Raw genomic sequence first — 22,721 nt, 5'->3', positions numbered from 1 at the left:
AGGAAACAGTTGAGGCCAGTTCATTGGCTATATTTAAGAGGGAGTTAGATATGGCCCTTGTGGCTACGGGGGTCAGGGGGTATGGAGGGAAGGCTGGGGCGGGGTTCTGAGTTGGATGATCAGCCATGATCATAATAAATGGCGGTGCAGGTTCGAAGGGCCGAATGGCCTACTCCTGCACCTATTTTCTATGTTTCTATGTTTCTATGTTTCCACTACTGAACCCTCGGAGAGAACTGATGTGTGTTCCCTCATCTTCCCCATCTTGAAGTCCACAATCAATTCCTTGGTCTTACCAATGTTGAGTGCAAATTTGTTGTTGCACCTGTGCCAAGGGCTCAGTTTCAACGAAGCATTACTCTATATTGTTTAGGTTCAGTTTGCAGTTATTGCTACTTAATATAGTGATCAATAAAACACATCTGCATTGCAATTTGCACACTACCTGATCGAGCAAGTAATAAATATATGTTTTCTTCTCAAATGAGATTCTGGAGCCAAAAGTCATTGCATATATAGAACTACAGCTGTTGCTTTTACTGTTTTGTTTCCAAGCCAAAGCTGGTATCTCTCCACAGGCAGCAGGCAATTAATTTCACCGTTGGTTTATTTCCTTTTATAAAGTATGTCTTATGAGCCTCTCAATAAGATGAATCACCTGCTGTACTGACAACACCTTCAATCCAGGTAACAGGTAATATTCATTGCTTGAAGTCATTGCATTTTTAAAATAAAGGAATGAAGATATGCCGCATAAATACATTATTATGCCACTGCTGTGAAGTTTTTCTTAAGTTGATGTCATTGGTAGCTATCAATGTTTGCAAATCATTTCAGAGCTACACATTGATAATATGGGCAGTTGTTTTGAAACAGAAATCAGTGCTCAGCTCTAAAGAAATAACAGTTATTCAAATTTTCTTCTCAACATTTAAATAATTGAAATAATCTCACTTAATATTTCTTCCTAAATGATTTCATAATGAGAATTATACGATAATGCACATTGAACAGAAAAATGTTTTTCTTTGGTAAACAGTATGTGTTTAAAACATTGCGTTTACCCAAATACAGTGTAGCTGTAATTTAGATAATTTCTATTTACATGGGGAATCGTTGCTAAAAATAAGATTCCAACAGACTATGAAAGCTGAAGAGACATAAGCAGAGCCATTCAAAGTTTATTTATGAACTAAAGACCTTGATCCAAGCAATCATAAGTTTCGAAGGACAGTTCCCTTAAAGATGGAATGTACATGCGCAGAGGTACAAAATGTTCTGCTACACAAACAGCAGTAATCTGTGCAACCACCCAAACAGAAATGACAAATATGGAGCTGATATTAATATCAAGAACCACAGCAACTATTAATATAAAAAATGAGCCAAGTGCTGCCGCCAACTCTGGGTTTACCCTGCTTGGTTGGAAACATGTTATTTCTTAAGGAGGGAGTAGTCAGAGGAATTGTGTTGGGGCTGAATGCCATCAATGTAATGGTGAAAACTAGGAATAGATTCAACCTTCAAACTAGTGGCAGCATGGCAGCATAATGGGTTCAATTTTACTGCCGAATGTAAGGATCCTGTATCTTTGCCCTGTGCCATGTGGGTTTCCTCCCACATTCCCAAGACACATGAGTTAGTAGGTTTATTTGCCACATGGGTATAATTGGGCAGTGCAGGCTCGTTGGTCCAGAAGGGCCTGTTACAGTGATTTTAAATCTAAATCTCACAAATGACTGAAGGCAAATCCAAGTGTGACAAGAGCTAAGTTCTCTTTATCATAATGCTCTGGAAAGAAACAAAACCCATTTCAAATACAAAATAATTCGCGACTGTACTGACAATAACAAGCTTTTTCTGGCAACAGTTTAAGACAAGTGTTACAATTATTATGATTAGATCTTGCATATGAATGAGATATTAAGGAACAATAAATATTGCAGAGGAGTATACTTGCTATCAAATGAACATCATTACTGATTGTCACATATTTGTCACACTTATGCGTCAGCCATTCCATTGTAAGTTCATCTATGAGATGGCAACAAGGAGGCATACAAGAGTGAGCTAGATTGACCGGTTGATTGGTGTCACAAAAACAACCGCCCTCAATGTCAGCTAACCAAGGAATTGATTGTGGACTTCAGGAAGGAGAGGTGGGGAGAACACATTCCAGCATTCATTGAGGGTGCAAACAGTGGAAGGGTGAACAGCTTCAAGTTCCGAGGTGTCATCGTTTCAGAGGATCAGTCCTGGGCCCAACACATTAATGCAGCCATGAAAAAGTCTCATAGAAACATAGAAAACCTACCGCACATTACAGGTCCTTCGGCCCACAAAGTTGTGCCGAATATATCCCTACCTTAGAAATTACTAGGGTTGCCCATAGCCCTCTATTTTTCTAAGCTCCATGTACCTATGCAAAAGTCTCTTAAAAGACCCTATTGTATCCGCATCCACCACCATTGCCGGTAGCCCATTCCACACATTCATTACTCTCTGCGTAAAAAACTTACCCCTGACATCTCCTCTGTACCTACTCCCAAGCACCTTAAAACTGTGCCCTCTTGTGGCAGACATTTCAGCCCTGGGAAAAAGCCTCTGACTATCCACAGGATCAATGCCTCTCATCATCTTATACACCTCTATCAGATCACCTCTCATTCTCTATCGCTCCAAGGAGAAAAGGCCGAGTTCACTCAACCTGTTTTCATAAGACATGCTCCCCAATCCATGCAACATCCTTGTAAATCCCCTCTGCACCCTTTCTATGGTTTCCACATCCTTCCTGTAATGAGGCGATCAGAACTGAGCACAGTATTCCAAGTGGGGTCTGACCAGGGTCCAATATAGCTGCAACATTACCCCTCGGCTCCAAAATTCAATTCCACGATTGATGAAGGCCAATGAACCATGTGCCTTCTTAGCCACAGAGTCAACCTGCACAGCTGCTTTGAGTGTCCTAAGGACTCGGACCCCAAGTTCTCTCTGATCCTCCACACTGCCAAGGGTCTTACCATTAATACTATATTCTGCCATCATATTTGACTTACCAAAATGAACCACTTCACACTTATCTGGGTTGAACTCCACCTGCCACTTCTCAGCCCAGTTTTGCATCCCATCAATGTCCCGCTGTAACCTTTGACAACCCTCCACACTATCCACAACACCTGCAACCTTTGTGTCATCAGAAAATTTACTAACCCAAGCCTCCATTTCCTCATCCAGGTCATTTACAAAAATCATGAAGAGTAAGGGTCCCAGAAACGTTCCCTGAGGCACACCACTGGTCACCAACCTCCATGCAGAATACGACCCATCTACAATTACTCTTTGCCTTCTGTGGGCAAGACAGTTCTGGATCCACAAAGCAATGTCCCCTTGGATCCCATGCCTCCTTACTTTCTCAATAAGTCTTGCATGGGGTACCTTATCAAATGCCTTGCTGAAATCCATATACACTACAGCTCTTCCTTCATCAGTGTGTTTAGTCCCATCCTCAAAACATTCAATCAGGCTCGTAAGGCATGACCTGCCCTTGACAAAGCCATGTGAACTATTCCTAATGATATACCTCTCCAAATGTTCATAAATCCTGCCTCTCAGGATCTTCTCCATCAACTTACCGACCATTGAAGTAAGACTCACTGGTCTATAATTTCCTGGGGTATCTCTACTCCCTTTCTTAAATAAAGGAACAACATCCACAACCCTTCAATCCTTTACCAGCAGCTTTACTTTGTCAGGAGTTTGAGGATATTTGGTGCATTGCCAGAGACCCTTGCATATTTCTGTAGATGTTCAGTGGAGAGCATTTTAACTGGTTGCATAATAGCCTGCTTTAAAGATTCCATGCACAGCAAGATTGCAAGAAGCTGGACTTCTGGGGTTGAGTATGGTTTGAGTCGGTGCGTGTGAGTGTGGCTCCCGATTTTTATTGAAAATCTACCTGTTTATCTTTGCCGTATGGTCGAGATAACTGAATATTTACCATTGTGAACAACACGGGACATAGCTGGACATTGAAATGGCAGATAGAATGTACCTTCGAAGTAAAACTGGGGGAAAAGATAGCGAAGCCTCGAGCAAGAAGGCGGATGTTACAGTAATGGCGCCGTTGCACGCTGCTGGAGCTGGACCCGGACCTGCGCTACCCGATGACTTGGAGAGGCTTCGTTTAGTACTTATTACTGACATGACGCAAGTGGTGCATTCTGCCCTAAAAAGAGAACTTGAAGATGCTTTATCACCAGTGAATGCTACCATGGAACAAATTAAGTCTTCTTACGAGTCGCACGACGAATGCATTCGTGAGGTTGAAGACGGCCTGAGTGATTACAGTGACCGACTGGTGAGCGCCGAAGCCGCCATTGCAGCGTTGCAGAGCGAAAATGCATTTCTGAAGGGAAAGCTAGATGACCTCGAAAATCGGTCGCAGAGATCCAATTTGAGAGTTGTCGGCATTCCTGAAAATTTGGAAGGCTCGGACCCTGTTAAATTTATGACCCAGTTTTTTGACGAAGTGTTGGGGACAAATTTTTTCCCAAGGCCTCTCGTACTTTCACGTGCTCACCGAGTCGGACATAAACCATCCAGCGTCTCTGGAGCCAAGCAAACGAGACCAAGAACGTTCCTGGTTTGCTTTCACTCCTTTCAAGATAGGCAACGCATCATCAACAGATGGAAGCAGGAGCTGTATTTCTGCGGAGACTGCGTGTTTTTTTATGAAGATTTTAGTGCGGAGCTGGGTAAAAGACAAGCAGTTTCAAGGAGGTGAAATCCCTGCTTTACGGGAAAGGGGTCAGGTTTGGCCTCTTGTATCCTACCCAGCTCCGGGTCGTGCATGAAGGTAAAAAGCATTATTTCCATACACCAGAGGCGGCCAAAGAGTTTTACCATTCGCGCTGGGGAGAAGAAGAACGAGAAGAGCAATGCCTTTTTTTTAGGTTATTCATGCAGCATTGAAGGGGCCTCATGCCAAGGCAAACTGTTAATTTTCATAATCCACTCCTTTGTTCATTTTTTCCAATTTAATTTGTGGAACGCCATTGGGTCGAACTGCTATGCTGCCGAAACTGATTAACAAAAACTTTCAACCAGCAAAATGTAACTATTTGGGATTTGTATCTCGGGCGTTTAAGTTGCCTAGTTTTTTTTTGTTTTTAATGCTTAGCTTGACCTATGTCATCTTTAGCCTGTATGCTATATTAAAGGTAGTATAAGTGATAGGATAAATCTTAAGGAGGGGAGCCACCCTAGATTAGATTGAAAGTTGGGCTGTATGGGGAACGCCTTGGAAGTTTTTTGTTGGGTACTGCCTGCGATCATCCTCAATTGGGGAGGTAGATCTAGGTTTCAGGGGTTAATTGAGTTTTTTTGTTGGTTGTGTAAAGGGGTGGGGGGAGTGTTTTGGGGGATTACCATGGCAGTTTATTCTTTTATGTGTTACAGATTGATCAGACTTTCTTTTCATTGTGCATTATTGTGTGCAATTTATGCCCTCGCATTGTTTTGGATTGTGGGCCCTATGTGTCTTTTGATATGGTTAACGTGAGTGGTGCTGCTGTTGGAGGCCACCCTGTGAGGTTTAGTTCTTGGAATGTAAAGGGGCTCAATGGTCCGGTTAAAAGAGCTAAAGTTTTCTCCCATCTGAAACAATTAAAAGCAGATATACTATTTCTACAAGAGACACATTTAAGAGACTTAAGAGGACCATAATATACTATTTCTACAAGAGACACATTTAAGAGATTTAAGAGGACCATAATAGACTTCGTAAAGCATGGATTAGTCAGGTTTTTCATTCCAGATTTAATAGTAGGTCTGGGGGGTGACAATATTACTCACCAAAAGAATGCAGTTCACACCATCTGATGTAGTCAGTGACCCTAATGGTCGCTTTATTATAGTCTCTGGCTCTCTCTTTCAGATACCTGTTATTTTGGTAAATGTTTATGCCCCTAATTGGGACCATGTCCAATTTGGAAATAAGGTTTTGTCATTAATACCTAACCTGAATACACATAAGCTAATCTTTTCCGGAGATTTGAACTGTGATATTGACCCACTGCTTAATAGGTCTTGCCCTAAGGAAACATTTTCTGGTATGGCAAAGGCCTTCTCAATGTTTATGCAACAAAATGGTTATATGGATCCTTGGAGATTTTTGAATCCATCAGTTAGGCAATTCTCTTTCTTTTCTCATGTTCACCACTCCTATTCTAGGCTAGACTATTTCGTTATAGGTAACTCCTTGATACCAATGATTAGACAAATTGAATACACTGCTATAGTTATATCTAATCACTCGCCCGTGAAACTGGACCTATATTTTCCTTTAAACTTTAGAGAATGGCCTCTGAGGAGACTTAACCTCCCTTTGCTTTCTAATGAGAAATTTTGTAGTTATATATTGGCTAACATTGACGCACTTTTTGAGACTAACAAAACTGAGTTGGTATCGTACTCCTTACTTTGGGAAACTTTAAAAGCTTACTTGAGGGGTCAAATAATATCTTATACTTCACATGCAAATAAAGAGTGCAGGAAGGAAATACAAGTGTTATTGCAATCTATTTTGGACCTGGATAGAAAATACTCTGAGGCACCCACTACGGAATTATATAAAAGCCGGGTTGATTTGCAAGCGAAGTTTAATCTTCTATCTACAAGCCTATCAGAACAATTAATTCTTAAGACACGTGACCTCTATTATGAATATGGTGACAAGGCAAGCTGGCTTATGGCTCATCAGTTGAAACGTCAAGCTGCATCACGACTTATTCCCCAGCTAAGAGACACGCACCAAAACTTGACAAGCAATCCAAAAGAGATTAATAACATCTTTGCAACTTTTTATTCCTCTCTGTATGCGTCAGAGTTCCCCTCAGATAAAACAAATATGGAACGATTTTTAGATAATTTGGAAATACCAACTCTTGAACCAGAGGATGTGGAGAACCTAGCTCGGGCTCTTGGGCAGGAAGAGATTAATAATGCCATTATGGCTATGCAGAGTGGTAATTCCCCAGGTCCTGATGGTTATCCAATAGAATTTTATAAGAAATTTAAGGATAAGCTCATACCGGTCCTTCTAGAAGTGTTTCAGGAATCTTTGGAGAATGGCTCCTTACCCCTTTCTCTTTCACAGGCAGCTATTTCACTACTTCTTAAAAAGGACAAGGACCCGACTCAATGTGGATCATATCGCCCCATCTCACTTTTGAATGTGGATGTGAAAATTTTGGCTAAAGTGCTTGCATGTCATTTAGAACATCCCCTTCCCAAGATAATTTCAGACGATCAAGCAGGTTTTATTAAAAATTGCCATTCTTTTTTTAATATCCGTCGACTGGCTGATGTGGTTTATTCACCCAGTGATTCTCCAAGTCCGGAGGTTGTTATCTCCTTGGACGTGGAGAAGGCGTTTGATAGAGTGGAATGGGTATACTTGTTTAGTGTTTTGGAGAAATTTGGATTTGGCAGAATATTTGTAGCTTGGGTTAAGCTATTATACCACTCGCCTTTAGCATGTAGACAGACAAATTATTTTCGATCTGACTATTTCCCATTAACACGTGGCACTCGCCAAGGCTGCCCACTGTCCCCTCTTCTTTTTGCAATTGCAATTGAGCCTCTTTCTATTGCACTTAAGTCAACTACATTATTTCAAGGTGTTAGAAGAGGGGACATAGAACACCGTGTATCCCTATATGCTGATGACCTCTTACTTTATGTTAGCGACCCTGTAGGTAGTAGTCCTGCTATTGTGTCATTATTAGGTCAATTTGGAGCCTTCTCTGGCTGTAAACTTAACTTTCAAAAAAGCAAATGCTTTCCCATTAATAACGTGGCCCTACAGATCCGACAGGAATCTTTGCCTTTTCCTTTATCTCAAGATGGTTTTGTATACCTAAGAATACATATTACTCGATCTTTTACATCTCTGTTTGAAGCTAACTACAGGCCTCAGGTTAGCCAAATGAAGGCTGATTTCCAGAGATGGCGCAGTTTACCCCTTACTATAGCTGGGAGAATTCAATCAGTGAAAATGACTATACTTCCTAGATTTCTTTATTTGTTTCAGTGTTTGCCAGTTTTCTTATCTAAGTTATATTTTAAAATCAGTCAATCAAGCTATAACCTCCTTTATTTAGGAAAATAAGGTTCCAAGGGTTAATAAGCACACTCTCCAAAGAGGTCGGGACGTAGGTGGAATGGGTCTTCCCAGCTTTATTCATTATTACTGGGTATCGAACATTCAAAAAGTATTATTTTAGCTCCACCGGCCAGATATAATCTGGTGCCTGCTTGAGTCACGATGTTGTCACTCCTCGTCTCTCCCAGCTTTGGTGTATTCTTCCTTACCATTGAAATGCTCTCAATTCACATCTAACCCGGTTGTGCTCTCCATCCTCAAAATTTTTAATCAATTTCACTGCCACTATAAGTTCATATCAGCTTCAGTTTTGGGCCCCATTCATAAAAACCATTTATTTCCTCCCTCCACATTCGATTCGGCTTTCAGACAACGGGGTTTGAATGGTCTTATGCGCATTAAGGATTTGTATATTAATGACATATTTGATAGTTTTGATAACCTGCGCGGTAAGTATGGCATTTCGCATAATCATTTTTTAAAATACCTGCAGATTCGCCACTTTGTCAAGGAAAAATTTCCCTCTTTTCCTGATCTACCACCTGCTATGTTATGGGAAAAACTCACTCTTAGCTTTAACAATAAAGGGCTGATCTCTGAACTACACTCTCAGCTGATGTCTTTGGGAGTTTGAGATCTAAACAAAACTAAGAGTAGGTGGGAAGATGACCTCAGTATGGATCTGGCGGAGGAATATTGGGCAAAAGTATTGAATAGGGTTCATTTCTCATCATCATGTGCAAGACTGGGGCTCATACAATTTAAAGTTTTACACGGTACATTTAAGTAAAGCCAGACTTGCAGACATATACCCTGGGACAGACGCTGGCTGTGACAGGTGTTCCTTCTCTCCGGCTGGTTTAGTACATGCATTTTGGTCATGACCTCGGCTTGATGACTATTGGGCACTGGTTTTTAAAATTATCAGTGAGGTTTTGGGGGTGACACTGAGACCTTGCCCGCTTATAGCTGTATTTGGTGTGGCAGATGATGATTTGGGTTTAAATGCAAGCCAGTCGGATATCATTGCATTTACATCGCTATTGGCCCGTAGGAGAATTTTGCTGGTTTGGAAATCTGCCACTCCCCCAACTGCTGCTGCTTGGTTAGAAGATGAAATGTTTTTTTCTGAAATTAGAAAAGATTAAACTCACTTTGAGGGGGTCTGTGAAAAAGTTCCATTCGAAATGGGGACCTTTCTTATCATGTTTTGGGAGTCTTAAGGAGTTACCTACTAGTTGAGGGCATTTGATTGTACTTGGGAAGTTGCCTCACATTTAACACGCTTATAATTTACCTCACAGGGTGGTTGATGAATTGTAAATATGTGTGTATTTTGGATCATCTGACATGTTGCAGATGTGTGTGAGCCGTCGTTTTGAAGTAGTGTGGGGGTATGGCTGTGAAATGTCCGTACTTGTACTTGTGAATTGTTGTGTTGTAAGTATATTAGCTGCCATGATATGCTCGGGGAGGGCGGGTGGGGGGAAGTTTGTTTGCGGGTACGATATAAAAGCAAAATGGAGGAAAATGTAATCCATTATATATTCTGTATTGTGTCATTCCTTCAATAAAATAAAAAAAATTAAAAAGAAGATTGCAAGAGGCTTCAGAGGGTTGTAGACTCAAACAGCTCCTTCACGGACGCAACCATCTTCACCACTGAGGACATCTTCAAGAGGCATTGCCTTGAGAAGGTGGCATCCATCATGAAGACCCTTATTGTCTGGACATTCCCTCTTCTCAGTACTATCATCAAGGAGGGGTATAGGAGCTTGATGACCCACACTCAGTTTTCTCCCCTCTGCCATCTAATGCCTGAATAACCCATGACCATTACCTCATTATGCAGACGAGATTCTGCGGATGCTGAAGTGAGTCTATGCCCTTGTCAACTGCTACAATGAGGCCACAATCAGGTTGAAGAAGCAACATCTCATATTATGTCTGAGCAACCACCAACCTGATGGTATGAACATCGATTTCTCTAACTTCCAGTAATTTTTCCCCCTCCTCTTGTTTTCTATTCCTCATTATGGTTACCCTCGAACCCCTTTTCTTCTCCTCACCTGCCCATCACCTCTCTCTGGTGTCCCGCCTCCTTCCCTTTCTTCTATAGTCAATTGTTCTCTCCTATCAAAGCTCTTCTTCAGCCCTTTACCTCGTCCGGCCATCACCTTCTAGCTTTCTTCACCTCCCTCTTCCACATACCCACCTTGCCAATCACCTGTACTCACTTATCACTTACTTGCTTGTACTTCATCCCCTCCCTTCCTTCCTTTCCAATCCTGATGAAGCGTCTTTGAAACAACTACTGGGTTTCCTCAGCATTTTATGTATGCACCTCATTATTCTATTCCTATATTATTATTCTATTCCTATATTTATTATTTTATAATTCATAGTAATTTTATGTCTTTGCAGTGTATTGCTGCTGCAAAACAAATTTTACATCATATAAGATAGTGATAATAAACTTGATTCTGACACTGATTCTAAAGGGAATTTATATGCAAATATGATGCTGCAATCAATCCCTCTTTCCAGTGGTGGCAGCAAAATCCCTGGTTTCCATCTTCCAACTGGCATAGCAATACTTTGCAAATTTTGATTCTGAAGTGCTGTGTGTTTTGTCATTTGACTATAGAATATTCATTTTGTTTAAAGCCAATATTTTCTGTAAAACTAAGAACAAATCTATATGGTAGAAATGGAACTGAAAATGTTTACACACACAAATTGCTGGAGGAACTCATGATTGTCAGGCTGCATCTATAGAGGGAAATAAAGTTGGGTCCATGGTCAGATCAGCCATGATCTAATTGAATGGCAGACCAGGATCGACGGCCCAGGTGACCGACTCCTGCTCCTATTTCTTATGTTCTTATGAGTTGGCATTTCTGTTCAAGGCCTTTCGCAGGATTGGAAAGGATTGGCAGAATCTCTTGTGTCTTTTAAAGATGACGGCCTGTATCCATCCGTCTCCATTCAAACTGATATCAGTCTTTCCTGAGTTGTAGCAATCTTGTCCACAGATGAGATTCAACCCCTGGTCTTGAGTGCTAAGCATGAAGGACCAGATGTGCTTAAATTGTCCATGACATTTACCACATTTCAATGGTAGCTGAATTTTAAGGGTACTGTAACATGTGCAAACAGACTTAGAACATCCAAAAATTGTGAAGGATATTAATGTAAAACAAATCTTCATTCTTCAATTCAAGTCTTTGCTCCCTATGTTTTATTTTAAGTTTGAACTGGCTTGAGATAATATATCAATGAAGAAATTGTGATTTTAAATATAAAAAATCAAACACAAAATTTTAGTAAATATCATCTCATTTGTGATTTATGCTGTAAAGAGCAGGATGAAACAGAGTGAAGAAATTTCCTGATTTTTCCACCGAGCTTCCACATTGCCCTTACTCATGTGTGTGCCAGGAATATGAGATCAGCCTCCTCAACTGAACTGCTGAACTGAAGTTAAGGCCACTGTTCCCAATTGCTATCCTGTGATTCTTTTCAGAAACTTTGGACTCGTTATATGAAAAAGAAATTGTGGTTTGGTGACCAATTGCATTAAATCCTGAAGGCAGCCAGCATTTCAGGGAAGCGGAGGAAGAAGAAGAAAAAGTTAGCAGAAAATCAATAAACTTGGAAAACAAAGGGGAGTAATGGAAAATGAGTCCAAAGTTTACATATTAATTCTTTTGATTTCTTCTTATAATGTACATACCAGCTGTTATATAAAAGTAAGCTAGAGATTCATTTTCCACATGGTATTGGATTATTATTATCACATGTGCCTTGATACAGGGAAAAGCTTTTTGTTTTGTGTGATATCCAAATAGATCATGCCATACATAATTATGTCAAGATAGTGAAAAGGAAACAGAATGCAGTTACTGGGAAAGTGCTGTGCTGGCAGATAAATAATGTGCAAGGGTCACTGCTAGGTAGGTTAGACATTCAAGAGTACATCTATTATTGTATGAGGGATCCATTCAAAAGTCTGATAACGGGGACACAAGCTGTTCTTGAGTCTGGTGACATACACTTCCAAGCTTTCATATCTTCTACCCAGTGTGAGAGGGGAGAGGTAACAATAACCAGGGTGGGAGGGGCTCATGATTAGGTAGATAATTTCCTGAGGTGGCAAGAGCTGTAGATGGAATCACTAGAGAAGTCTGTTTGTATGATGTTCTGGTCTGCATTTGCAAATCTTCGCAATTTCTTGAGGTCTCAATTTGCCACACCAAACTGTGAGACGTCCAGGTAGTATTTTATTTATGGTACACCTTTACAAGAGAGGGAGTCTTGTGGAAGTATTTGAAATTATGAGAGGCACAGTTAGAATAGGCGGTCTCTTGGGGTGGAAGTATCAAATACTGGAGTTCATTCCTTGAAGGTGTGGGGATGGGGAAGAGATTTAAAGGAGATGTTTCAGACAATTTGTGTTTTATTTTATACAAAGTGCAGTGTGACCGGAATGCTCTGCCAGGACAAGTGGTAAAGTTAAAAGTTCAAAGTAACTTTATTAACTAAGTACATATATGTCACCACATACAACCCTGAGATTCATTTTCTTGTGGGCATACTGAATAAGTCCAATAACCAGAATAGAATTGATGTAAGACTGCACCAACAGGGTGGACAACCAGCACAGCAATATAATAAACTGTGCAACTACAACATGAAAGGAAAAAATAATAATAATTAAATAAGCAATAAAAATTGACAACATGAGATGAAGAGTGCTTGAAAGTGAGTCCATAGTTTGTGGGAACAGTTCAGAGACGAGGCAAGTGAAATTGAGTTATCCCCTCTGGTTCAGGAGCCTGATGGTTGAGGGGTAATAACTGTTCCTGAACCTGGTAGTGTGAGTCCTGGGGCTCCAGTACCCTCTTCCTTATGGTATCAGGAAGAAGAGTGCATGACCTGGGTGGTGGACATCCCTGATGATGGATGCTGCTTTCCTGCAACGACGCTCTATGTAGATGTGCTCAATGGTGGGGAGAACTTGACCTGTGATGGACTAAGAGATATCTACTACTTTTTGTAGGAGTTTTGTTTCAAGGGCATTGGTGTCTCCATACCAGGCTGCGATGCAGCCAGTCAATATAGAAGTAGATACAGCACAATATTTAAGAAACATTTCGACGTTCGCATGAACAGACTGGGAATAAAGGGTTACAGACCATATGCATGGATTAGTTTAGCTCGCATCAAGGTTGGTGCAGACATGAGCCGAAGGACCTGTTCCTGTGCTGTATGATGGAGACCAAGGTTAACCTCTCCAGTATAAACTGTTATCTACAGTTTACATAGGAAATGTATGTATGTATAGACAGTATAGACATATGACACTATGTAATAGTATTATTTAGGAAATACATATATTATATATGTACATAAAGAAATCCAGTTTAGTGTGTGTATATACTAAACTGGATTTCTTTTAAAAATGGGAAGAAATGGGAGTCACATAGAAATTATATGAGTACATTCCTGAAATTCTCTTAGGACATGGATCTCTCCAAGTAATGAGCAAAATAAAACTACAGATGTTGGATATCTGAAATAACAACTATAAAAAAGATCTCAGCAAATTTGGCAGGGTGCCTGGAGAGATTTGGATGGTAGGTATTTTGGATGTGCAGCTATCATTGGAATTAAATAGTTAGGTTCAGGAGTATGTTCCCTCTAGGCTGTGTGGGTTCATCCCAAGCAGACCAGTCATCAGGCTGACTTGCTAGCAGCCTTTTGCTCTCAAGTCTATTTAATCCATTTCTATATAGTCCAGTAGTATTGGCCTAAACCCAATAAGGACAAATAGCATGGTTACCTAATTGTGTTGAATTAAGTTGTTTTCTAAAAAGCATGTACAGCACTTGCAGATTTGAAATTATACTCATTTTATTTTCTGTTCCATTTTAATTGATAAGAAAGAAATTATGATTTTAAACTCTGTGGCTGGATAGATTAGATTGTCATTTATTGTGAAGAACAAAAAGCTGAGATTTCTTTCTTGTGGAGTTAGCAGTTTTGGGCAATGAGTAATCACTACATCCACAGCCAAGTGTTCAAACCCTCTGGCTACATTTGACAATTATTTGGCGTGCTGGATTCAGCTGAATGAATGCAAGAATGTCCAGGGTTTTCAAACAAATAGGATTATTGTATTTGCAAAACTGAATATACTCTGGTCCCCACACCACCCCTAATGAAAGCAGTTTTTAAAAAAACCTGCAAGTAATGCCATTGGATCAGTTTCACAAGTAATATTTTAAATGAAATGTAGGCCTGAAAATACTTCTACACCTGAAAATATCACCTAGAAGATATTACACAGGGAAGCAATGCCAGTTTTGAAGGAAACTGTGGGTGAAAGATTCCCTTATGCACATTACAATGAATTATATCATATTTCTGGGATCTTCCCTGATGACACACAAGACCACATGTAACTTCCAAAGAGCAAATTTATAAGTTGATATACATCAATGGGAGGATCTTCTAAAACCGTGGTTCACAAGGTTACTGGCAATCCAACTGGTATGTCTGATTTGGAACTGATTCAGTGATGACAATAGGCACTAGGCATATTCAAGAGTTTGTGGGTCATTGACGCATCAGAGATGGTCACACGGGAATAAGAGTGCTTGAACCCTTTTCCAAGAAACTAAAAAAAAAGGCCTTATCCATGTTGTCAGATACATCAGAATCTCACTACTTTTTTCAGTAATGGAATCTCCGGCAGCTTTTTAGGTTGAGATTGGCCCTTAATAAAGTTGAAGGTGGTCTTGCTCCCCTGCATAGGGCCTAGTCACTTTTAACACTTCTGAAAGGTTGCAGCAGTAATATCAATGTGTATAGCAGATAAAGTAACATCTCTTCTGCCTATCCAGCAACCTTTGTTCATGGACATTTGCACATTGAGGGGAATCTGATGTTCCCTTTTGTAATTATTTTATGCATGGAATTTCTTGCACGTAATCGTTTTACTTAGAGCTCACTGTTGTAAACATTATGTCTGAATGATTCAGCCCAACTAATTGACATTGTGACTGTGTTAAAATTTGCTCATATAATGCTTTAAGTATTTACCTAACCTTGTATCCTGGTATTTACTTGTTAGTGTAATTGTCACACAGACACACAGATGTTTGGGAAAAAGACACACAGATGTTTGGGAAAGATGGCCTCTGCTCTAATAAACAAATTCATATCTTATCTGGCATATAAATCATCTTTTTCGCTTTATTTGAGAAACAACTGCTTTATAGAGCGCACATACCCACAAACTTACATACATAAATTAAAGCAGTCAAGAGGGCCTAAACAGCAAATACCATTTTCTAAGGGCACAACATATCTTTGATCAGTACCATGTCTTCAATAATGATTCAGGTGAATTTTATCACTCCTTTTACCCCACTCGTAATGAACAAATTCACTGCATATTACTTTAGACTTGATCTCTAGCAAAACACTGCTGGAACAAACAATTTGATTTGTCAACACCTTTACAAGGCATCTTCAATCACTGTCGCCAGTCCAAATTTAAACAGCAAAATACATTTGACTGCAAGACCCCAGACTGATTAGAGCTCCGAGTTCAGTGAATTGCACTAGACAGGACAGCAATCAGATTATTAACTCTGCTTGAAAATACTCTCCACTGCCCAGGATTAGCATGAATATTTTGATATAGATCGATAAGCAATCTCCTCTCTATAAGAAATGCCTGCAAGATTCATTTGTCTGATCAAAGGTTTATATCAGTGACCTGAGACAGCTAGCTATTGTTTTCTGCTTTCTTTACAGCAGAACCTCTCTAAAACTCCCAAGCTCTCTTTCACCTAATCGTAGAAGTCATCACAGGGTTACAAGATTCCTTCATTCTGTGGACTGCCAGAATAAAATTAGAACACGAGTAACTTCCAGTGCAAGGCATATCAACAAATTTCAGTGCCTCACAGTGACAGAAACTTCAAACAAAAGCAGAACTCATAAACTTGATAACTGCTTCTTAATTCAGAATTTTGGCTTTTCGCATTAAGGATCAATATGTACAATAATCTGTGGTGTACATTTATCAAAATGTAACTAACTCAAATTCTAAAAGAGAAAGGTAGTCATTTCAAGCTCATTCATATGTATTTTATCACTCACATTAAGAATAGACATTTAAGATTGGCTTAGATGGAAAATTAAGCTGCAACACTCTGTTACATTATTAGTTTCCAAAGAGAACCTAAGAGTTTAATACTATTAAATGCAATTGAATTGAAACAATATTTAATGGCCACCAATTGACACATTTGCATCCAAACTGGATGGCACAGCTCTATGTTTTACTCTGCTAAATGACCCGTTTGCAATGAAAACCAACATAGAATGGGAAATCAAGGAATAGCTGCAAATTACAAAAGCCTGTACATTGCCTTCTGGTTCTTCCATTGCTTGGTACACTATAGACACAGAGGAGCGGAATCTGTGCAATGATGTCCAACAGTATTCAATGCATGCCTAATTGCTGCTTCCAGCATTTTCATCCAAATATGGCTAGTGATGATTGGCTGGTACTCATGAACAGGCCTGTTGCACATGAGGCCTTGACAGTGGAATCTAAGTTGGAAATCCAGCTCAGAAAAGCCCTCTTTGAGTAGAATCTACTATTCAATAAATTCTACTCTTCTCCAGGCTTCTCCGTTCTATTCCTCAGAACAATAGTAAATATTATCTGATCCCTTTGACCACCAATCTACCACAGCTTCTTCCCCACACGGACAACAATCTCCTCCTGCCACCCCAGATTGCCAACCATCTATGATCTAATCTGACACTCCTCAACTACCATCATTACATCCCTGGTAACCAATCCTCCACTTAAACCCTCACAAACCTTGGCTCAGGCTTCTTGTTCAAAATATTTCCTGGCCTCTTTGTCAATGTCACCTCTGATCCCTCAACCTACTAATTCAATCAGACTCAGTCCCTGAACTTTGTTGAGCAAGCAGATTCAGTCATGAGTGGCACATTTACTCATAATGCCCTTTGTTGTGGAGAACCAGACAGAATCCTATGGTTATAAGCAGTGAAAATACTGAAAAAGCTTTGCAGGTCAGGCAGCATCTGTGGAAAGAGAGAAGGCTAATGTTTAAGGCTTGGGACCCTTTCCAGTGCATGCAGTGTTTCGATCTCCAGATTCCTACTACTGTATGTATACACATTAGAGAGATTGATCTTAATTCTAACATTCTAATATTCAGAATTAGTCATTATTATTGGCTTATTATTATTAGTTCCTTATTGTTACATGTGTTGAGCTATGGTGAGTTGCTTGTCCTGCATACTGTTCATGCAGATCAAATCTTTACACAGTGCTTTGCAATAGTAGAAGGTAAAACAATACAAGAATGCAGAATAAAGTGCAACAGCTACAGAGAAAGTGCAGTGCAAACAAACAATGAAGTGCAAGATAATTGAGGTCGATTGTGAGGTCACGAGTCCAGCTTTTCAAATACAGAATAAAAATTGACTTAATTATCCAATCTTATCAATTTCTTTCTGCCTCTCTTTTCAACAACAGATCTTTTCCCTTCCCCTCAGTACCATGCCATCTGCTGCCTCATCCTGTCCCTTTAGATCAGAGAGCAGAGGATTATTGAAGGATGATCAAGAATTGTGGATGTTCCCACCTGAAGCTGCAAAATTCCTCACGTACTGAAATGTTGGGAATTAAAATACATCTGACTGGAGGCTTTTCGTTTAGTCAACCTCAATGAACAGTGTATCAGGTACACTTGGGATGTTTGTTTTGGCTTTGCACAGCTGAACAAATTACATTTATGTAAATAAATATGATGTGCCTCCAAAAGGACCAGAACCTTGTCATGGTTTGGGGGCTTGTGTGCCTTAATGACCCAGAGAGCTCTGCTGGCTGGAGTCAGGGCCTTGTGCATGGCTCTTGATAGGGCCATCCATGCCGAATAGGTCAAAGATGGAGGCCAGACCAGGAGTGGTTCACCAGTTCACCAGTCCTCCAGGTTCGCTAGTTCAGCTCAGGGCTAAAAACCCTGTTGTCAAACAAAACCGTCACAGAACCAGCAATGAAGAATCTTTCTACATCTGTGTGTGACGGTATTCCTCAGTCTCTACCATAAGGCCATAAGACATAGGAACAGAATTTTTCCCTCTTCTGCCCCACTCCCCAGCCTTCTCCCTGTAACCTTTGATGGCATGTTCAATCAAGAATCTATCAAGCTCTGCCTCAAATATACCCAATGACATGACCTCCACGGTTGCATGTGGCAACAAATTCCACAAATTCACCACCCTTTGGCTAAAGAAATTTTTCCACATCTCTGTTTTAAATGGACGCTCCTCTATCCTGAGGCTGTGCCCTCTTGTCCTAGACTCCCCCATCCTTTCCTCATCTACTCTGTCTAGGCCTTACAACATTCAAAAGGTTTCAATAAGACTCCCTCTCTCATCCTTCTAAATTCCAACGAGTACAGACTTAGAACCTTTAAACTTTCATTATATGATAACACTTTTATTCCCGGAAACATCCTTGTGGATCTTCTCTGAACCGTCTCCAATGCCAGCACATGTTTTCGTAGATGAGGAGCCTAAAGCTGCTCACAATACTCAAGATGAGGCTCACTAGTGTCTTACAAAGCCTCAGCATCACATCCCTGCTCTTGCCCCTGCACATAGCTGCCCTGAAGAGTGGAGGAAATGTGGGAGACCAAAGAAAAATTGGTGCCGTACTGTAGAGGCAGAAATGAGGACCCTGAGCCACACCTGGGGCACAATAGAGAAGAGGACCAAGGACAGAGAGAGATGCAGGACCTTCATTGCTGTCCTAAATGCCAGCAGTTGTAATGAGCAGTAATTGAGTAAAATATGATGTGAATGAGACTATAAGCTCTTAGAATGTGGTCTATTGTTAGACTGTGCCATTCTTGTCAGTTATAAATAAAACAGTTATTACTAGCAACAGTACCAGTAGTAGTGCTCTCAAATAGTCTTCTTCTTCTTCGGTTGTCCATCGAAATCCGATGACGACGTCCACTCCTTTAACAGTGAGATCCTTGATGACTATGCAGTCCTATCCTGGACCCACGAGCTCTATTGCAGGTGGGACATGTATATGTAGTAGTGGTGGCAACCATGGCAGCATTTCTCCTGGCTCTCTTCTGCTGTCTTCTGATTGTTCTTTCCATCTCCAGAATATGAAACCTGTCCCTACACAGCTGTTGCCAAGTGGTAGGGTCAGCAGCAACATCCTCCAGGTCCTCGGGTCTGATCTTGTACTTCCTTAAAGCATTCTTCATCTGACCCTTATAGCGCTTCTTTGGCCCTCCAGCTGAGCGTCGACCATGATGTAGCTGGCCGTATAACACTCTGCTGGGTAGCCGACATGGGGACATCCTTATCACGTGCCCCAGCCATTGCAGCTAACGCTGGGTGATCATGGCCTCAAAACTTCTGCAGTTGGTCTTTACAAGTATTTCGGTGTGAGGCACCCGCTCACACCAGGAAATTCCCAGAATGTGCTGGAGGTAGCTTATGTGGAAGCGCTCCAAGGACTTGATGTGACGGCTGTAGGCTACCCAAGCTTCACAGCTATAAAGGAGGGTGGTGACACAGACCGCTTGGTATACAGCGACCTTTGTGGAGGGACGAAGGCTCCTGTTCTGAAAGACTCTACACCGAAGTCTCCCAAAGGCGGCTGATGCCTGTTTAATGCGGCTCTGGATGTTGTTGTCAATGCTGCTATCCTCAGGGAGAATGCTCCCCAGATATTTGAAAGATGGCACTACTGACAGCTTTTCATCACCAACAGTGAAGGCAGGTAGAGTGGGTAGGACACTGGTACTCCATTGGCAAACCACTTCTGTCAGCCCCATCCTGCTGTACGCTTTCATCGCCACAGCAAGGACAGTCTGAAGACCCTCTGGAGTATGGGCCACAAAAGCACAGTCGTCTGCATACTGCAGCTCCAGGACCCGCTCTCTACAGAGTTTGGTGGTTGCGTGGAGCCTCCTGATGTCAAAGAGGTTGCCATCTAATCTGACGTCCGCTGCCACACCGCTGCTGTCTTCAATCTCGTTGTGGATAAGCTTGGTAACACACACGAGGAAGATGCTAAAGCGCACTGGCGCTAGTACACACCCCTGCCTCACCCCTGTGCGTACAAGGAAGGGCTCGGACTCTTGTCCTCCCGTGGTCACCCGACCAGTCATCCCATCGTGGAGATGGCGGAGGATGTTAACAAATTTATTGGATCAGCCAAACCTAAGGAGGACATCCCATAAGTGCTCTCTTTGCACAGTGTCGAATGCTTTGGAGAGGTCGACAAAGGCCATAAACAGGTCCTGATGTTGCTCCTGGCACTTTACGTTAAGTACATTAACTGGCACAAACCCATATGTCATCTGGAGTAGAACTGAAGTCGAAGCAGTCATCAAATGTTTCAGGCTTATTCTTCATATGCAGAAACAACATATGGCAATATTACAATATTTTGTGATTCAGACAGTTAAAAAGAGACTCAGATATCATCCAAGGCTTCAAACCAATTAACTGGATAGAAGTCAATTTTTTAGGAAATATGAAAATACTCAGAAGTTCTACTTAATGATTGTTGAAGAAAATATAATTCTATAAATAAAAGGTATAGAGGGCAAGAGAAAAGAATGTGTATTAAAATTCTATCAAGCAGTGGCTGGGTGTCACTTGGATTATTGAGGTGGGTTGTCCGCTGATAACAATGCCAGTCACCTGTCTTTGATACTTGCTTGTACACAATCTGCCGGGATTCTGGCTCTCAGCTGGTTGGTGAGGCCCAGCATAGTGTAGGAGCCCTCCGTGCAAACACCTGGCTTCACAAGTATCCTAACAGCTAGTGAGACCTTGCCCCAGGCCCAGTTATCAGGGCTACCACTGATATCAAATGATTTAGAATGCAATTGGAAATTCACACAGTCAAAAACAATCAAAACCATTTAAAATGCTACTGGATGTTATACAATATATTTCAATGAAGTCCACAAAGTCATAGAATCACATTGCATAGAATCAAGTATTTTTAATACAAACATTAAAAGCACTGGAGTGCAATTAAGTATATTTATATCCACTCAATTAAGTCAAATAAAGTCTTGTGGTTCCTATTACACAGAACTTTGCCACTGAAATCAATGGGCAGCTGACCTGTCACTAGGTTAACTCAGCACTCTTCAGGCAGATTACTTGATATGTAATTGCATGTTTCTGATCTGGAAACCCCAAAGTTTCCCAAGCAAGGTAGTACTGCTTTTGGACAAGTTTCCTTTACTTTCTCTTGTTCAAAAGAGAAAGATAGAGCAGTGAGAACTCAATGTCGTAAGTGTGTTCAACAGACAGTTTACCCAATCAATGTCCTGAGACCTTTGCGGAGGTTTGCTCGACTTTCATTGGCCTCCGGGAGAAGACCAGGAGCTGATTGCAGGAGGCTCAGGATTAGTGATCAGCACAGTGGAAGGTGAAGCTTCTGTCTGAGTTCAGGAGTTTTTTTCCCCCGGTTAAGCTGGTAAAAGGTGGCATTTCCAAGTAGAAGTATTATTTTATTTTCTGGAGATCATCCACTTCTTTATGTCAGGCCACTACAGAAAGAGATTATACTTGTCCAGTGAGGAGAGTGATGACAATCATCACCAGGATGAGGGAAAGATTAGAGAATTTACGGATGTGCAACTCAGAGGGGAAAAATAAGTGTGAGATTTAATGAGAGGGATTCAAAGTCATAAAGGGCTTTGAATGAATAGCCAAAGAGGAACTGAATCCATCTAATGAGGAATTACACCTTTATTAATTTTAAACTGTTCTTTGAAAACAAAGTAAGGAAGCACTTCAGAAATTATTAGGGGCTTAGTTTAACTAGGGAGATTCAGCCCAGATAGGAACCAGGCTGTTAATGTAAAACAATGTGGCTATGAAAACACTAGCAGGGTGACCCCGTGGAAAAGGGCATTACAGCTGGAAGAGAACTGAAGAGGAAGCTTCTTTTAATCTTGTGTATTCACAAAATGGACTGTTCATCCTAGGTCTCTCCCTCACACCCTGACTGTAAAGCTTCACTAAGACCCATTCTCACAACTTCTTCACTTTCCCCAGAATGCCAGTGAGCTAATGATTTTAGTTCAGTGTCTTTCAGTCAGCGCTATCCTCTGGCTTAGGAAGTATATGAATCACACCAAGATTTAAAGTCATTCCAGACAGGATGATTTGCCCCTCTTCTTGGCCCCTGCCTCCTCAGATCTTCTCAAGTTAAACTGATCTTTCATCACTGGTAATCAGTAACTCATGCTTGTCCAGATGTGACTCTCTTGTAATCCTGAAAACCGAATTCAATTGGAATAGAACTGCGGATGCTTAACTTTCTTTAACTCTCCTTTTCCCTCCAAGACCTAACTATTGCATCGTTCCACCCACCTCCCTTCCCAATTTTCTCAGTCTCTGGGGACGTCGGATAAGAAACCATTTTCCTTCCAATCCCTCTAGA

The sequence above is a fragment of the Mobula birostris genome, chromosome 15 (assembly GCF_030028105.1).
Source record: "Mobula birostris isolate sMobBir1 chromosome 15, sMobBir1.hap1, whole genome shotgun sequence".
Taxonomy (NCBI): domain Eukaryota; kingdom Metazoa; phylum Chordata; class Chondrichthyes; order Myliobatiformes; family Myliobatidae; genus Mobula; species Mobula birostris.
This window is presented reverse-complemented; position numbering follows the sequence as displayed.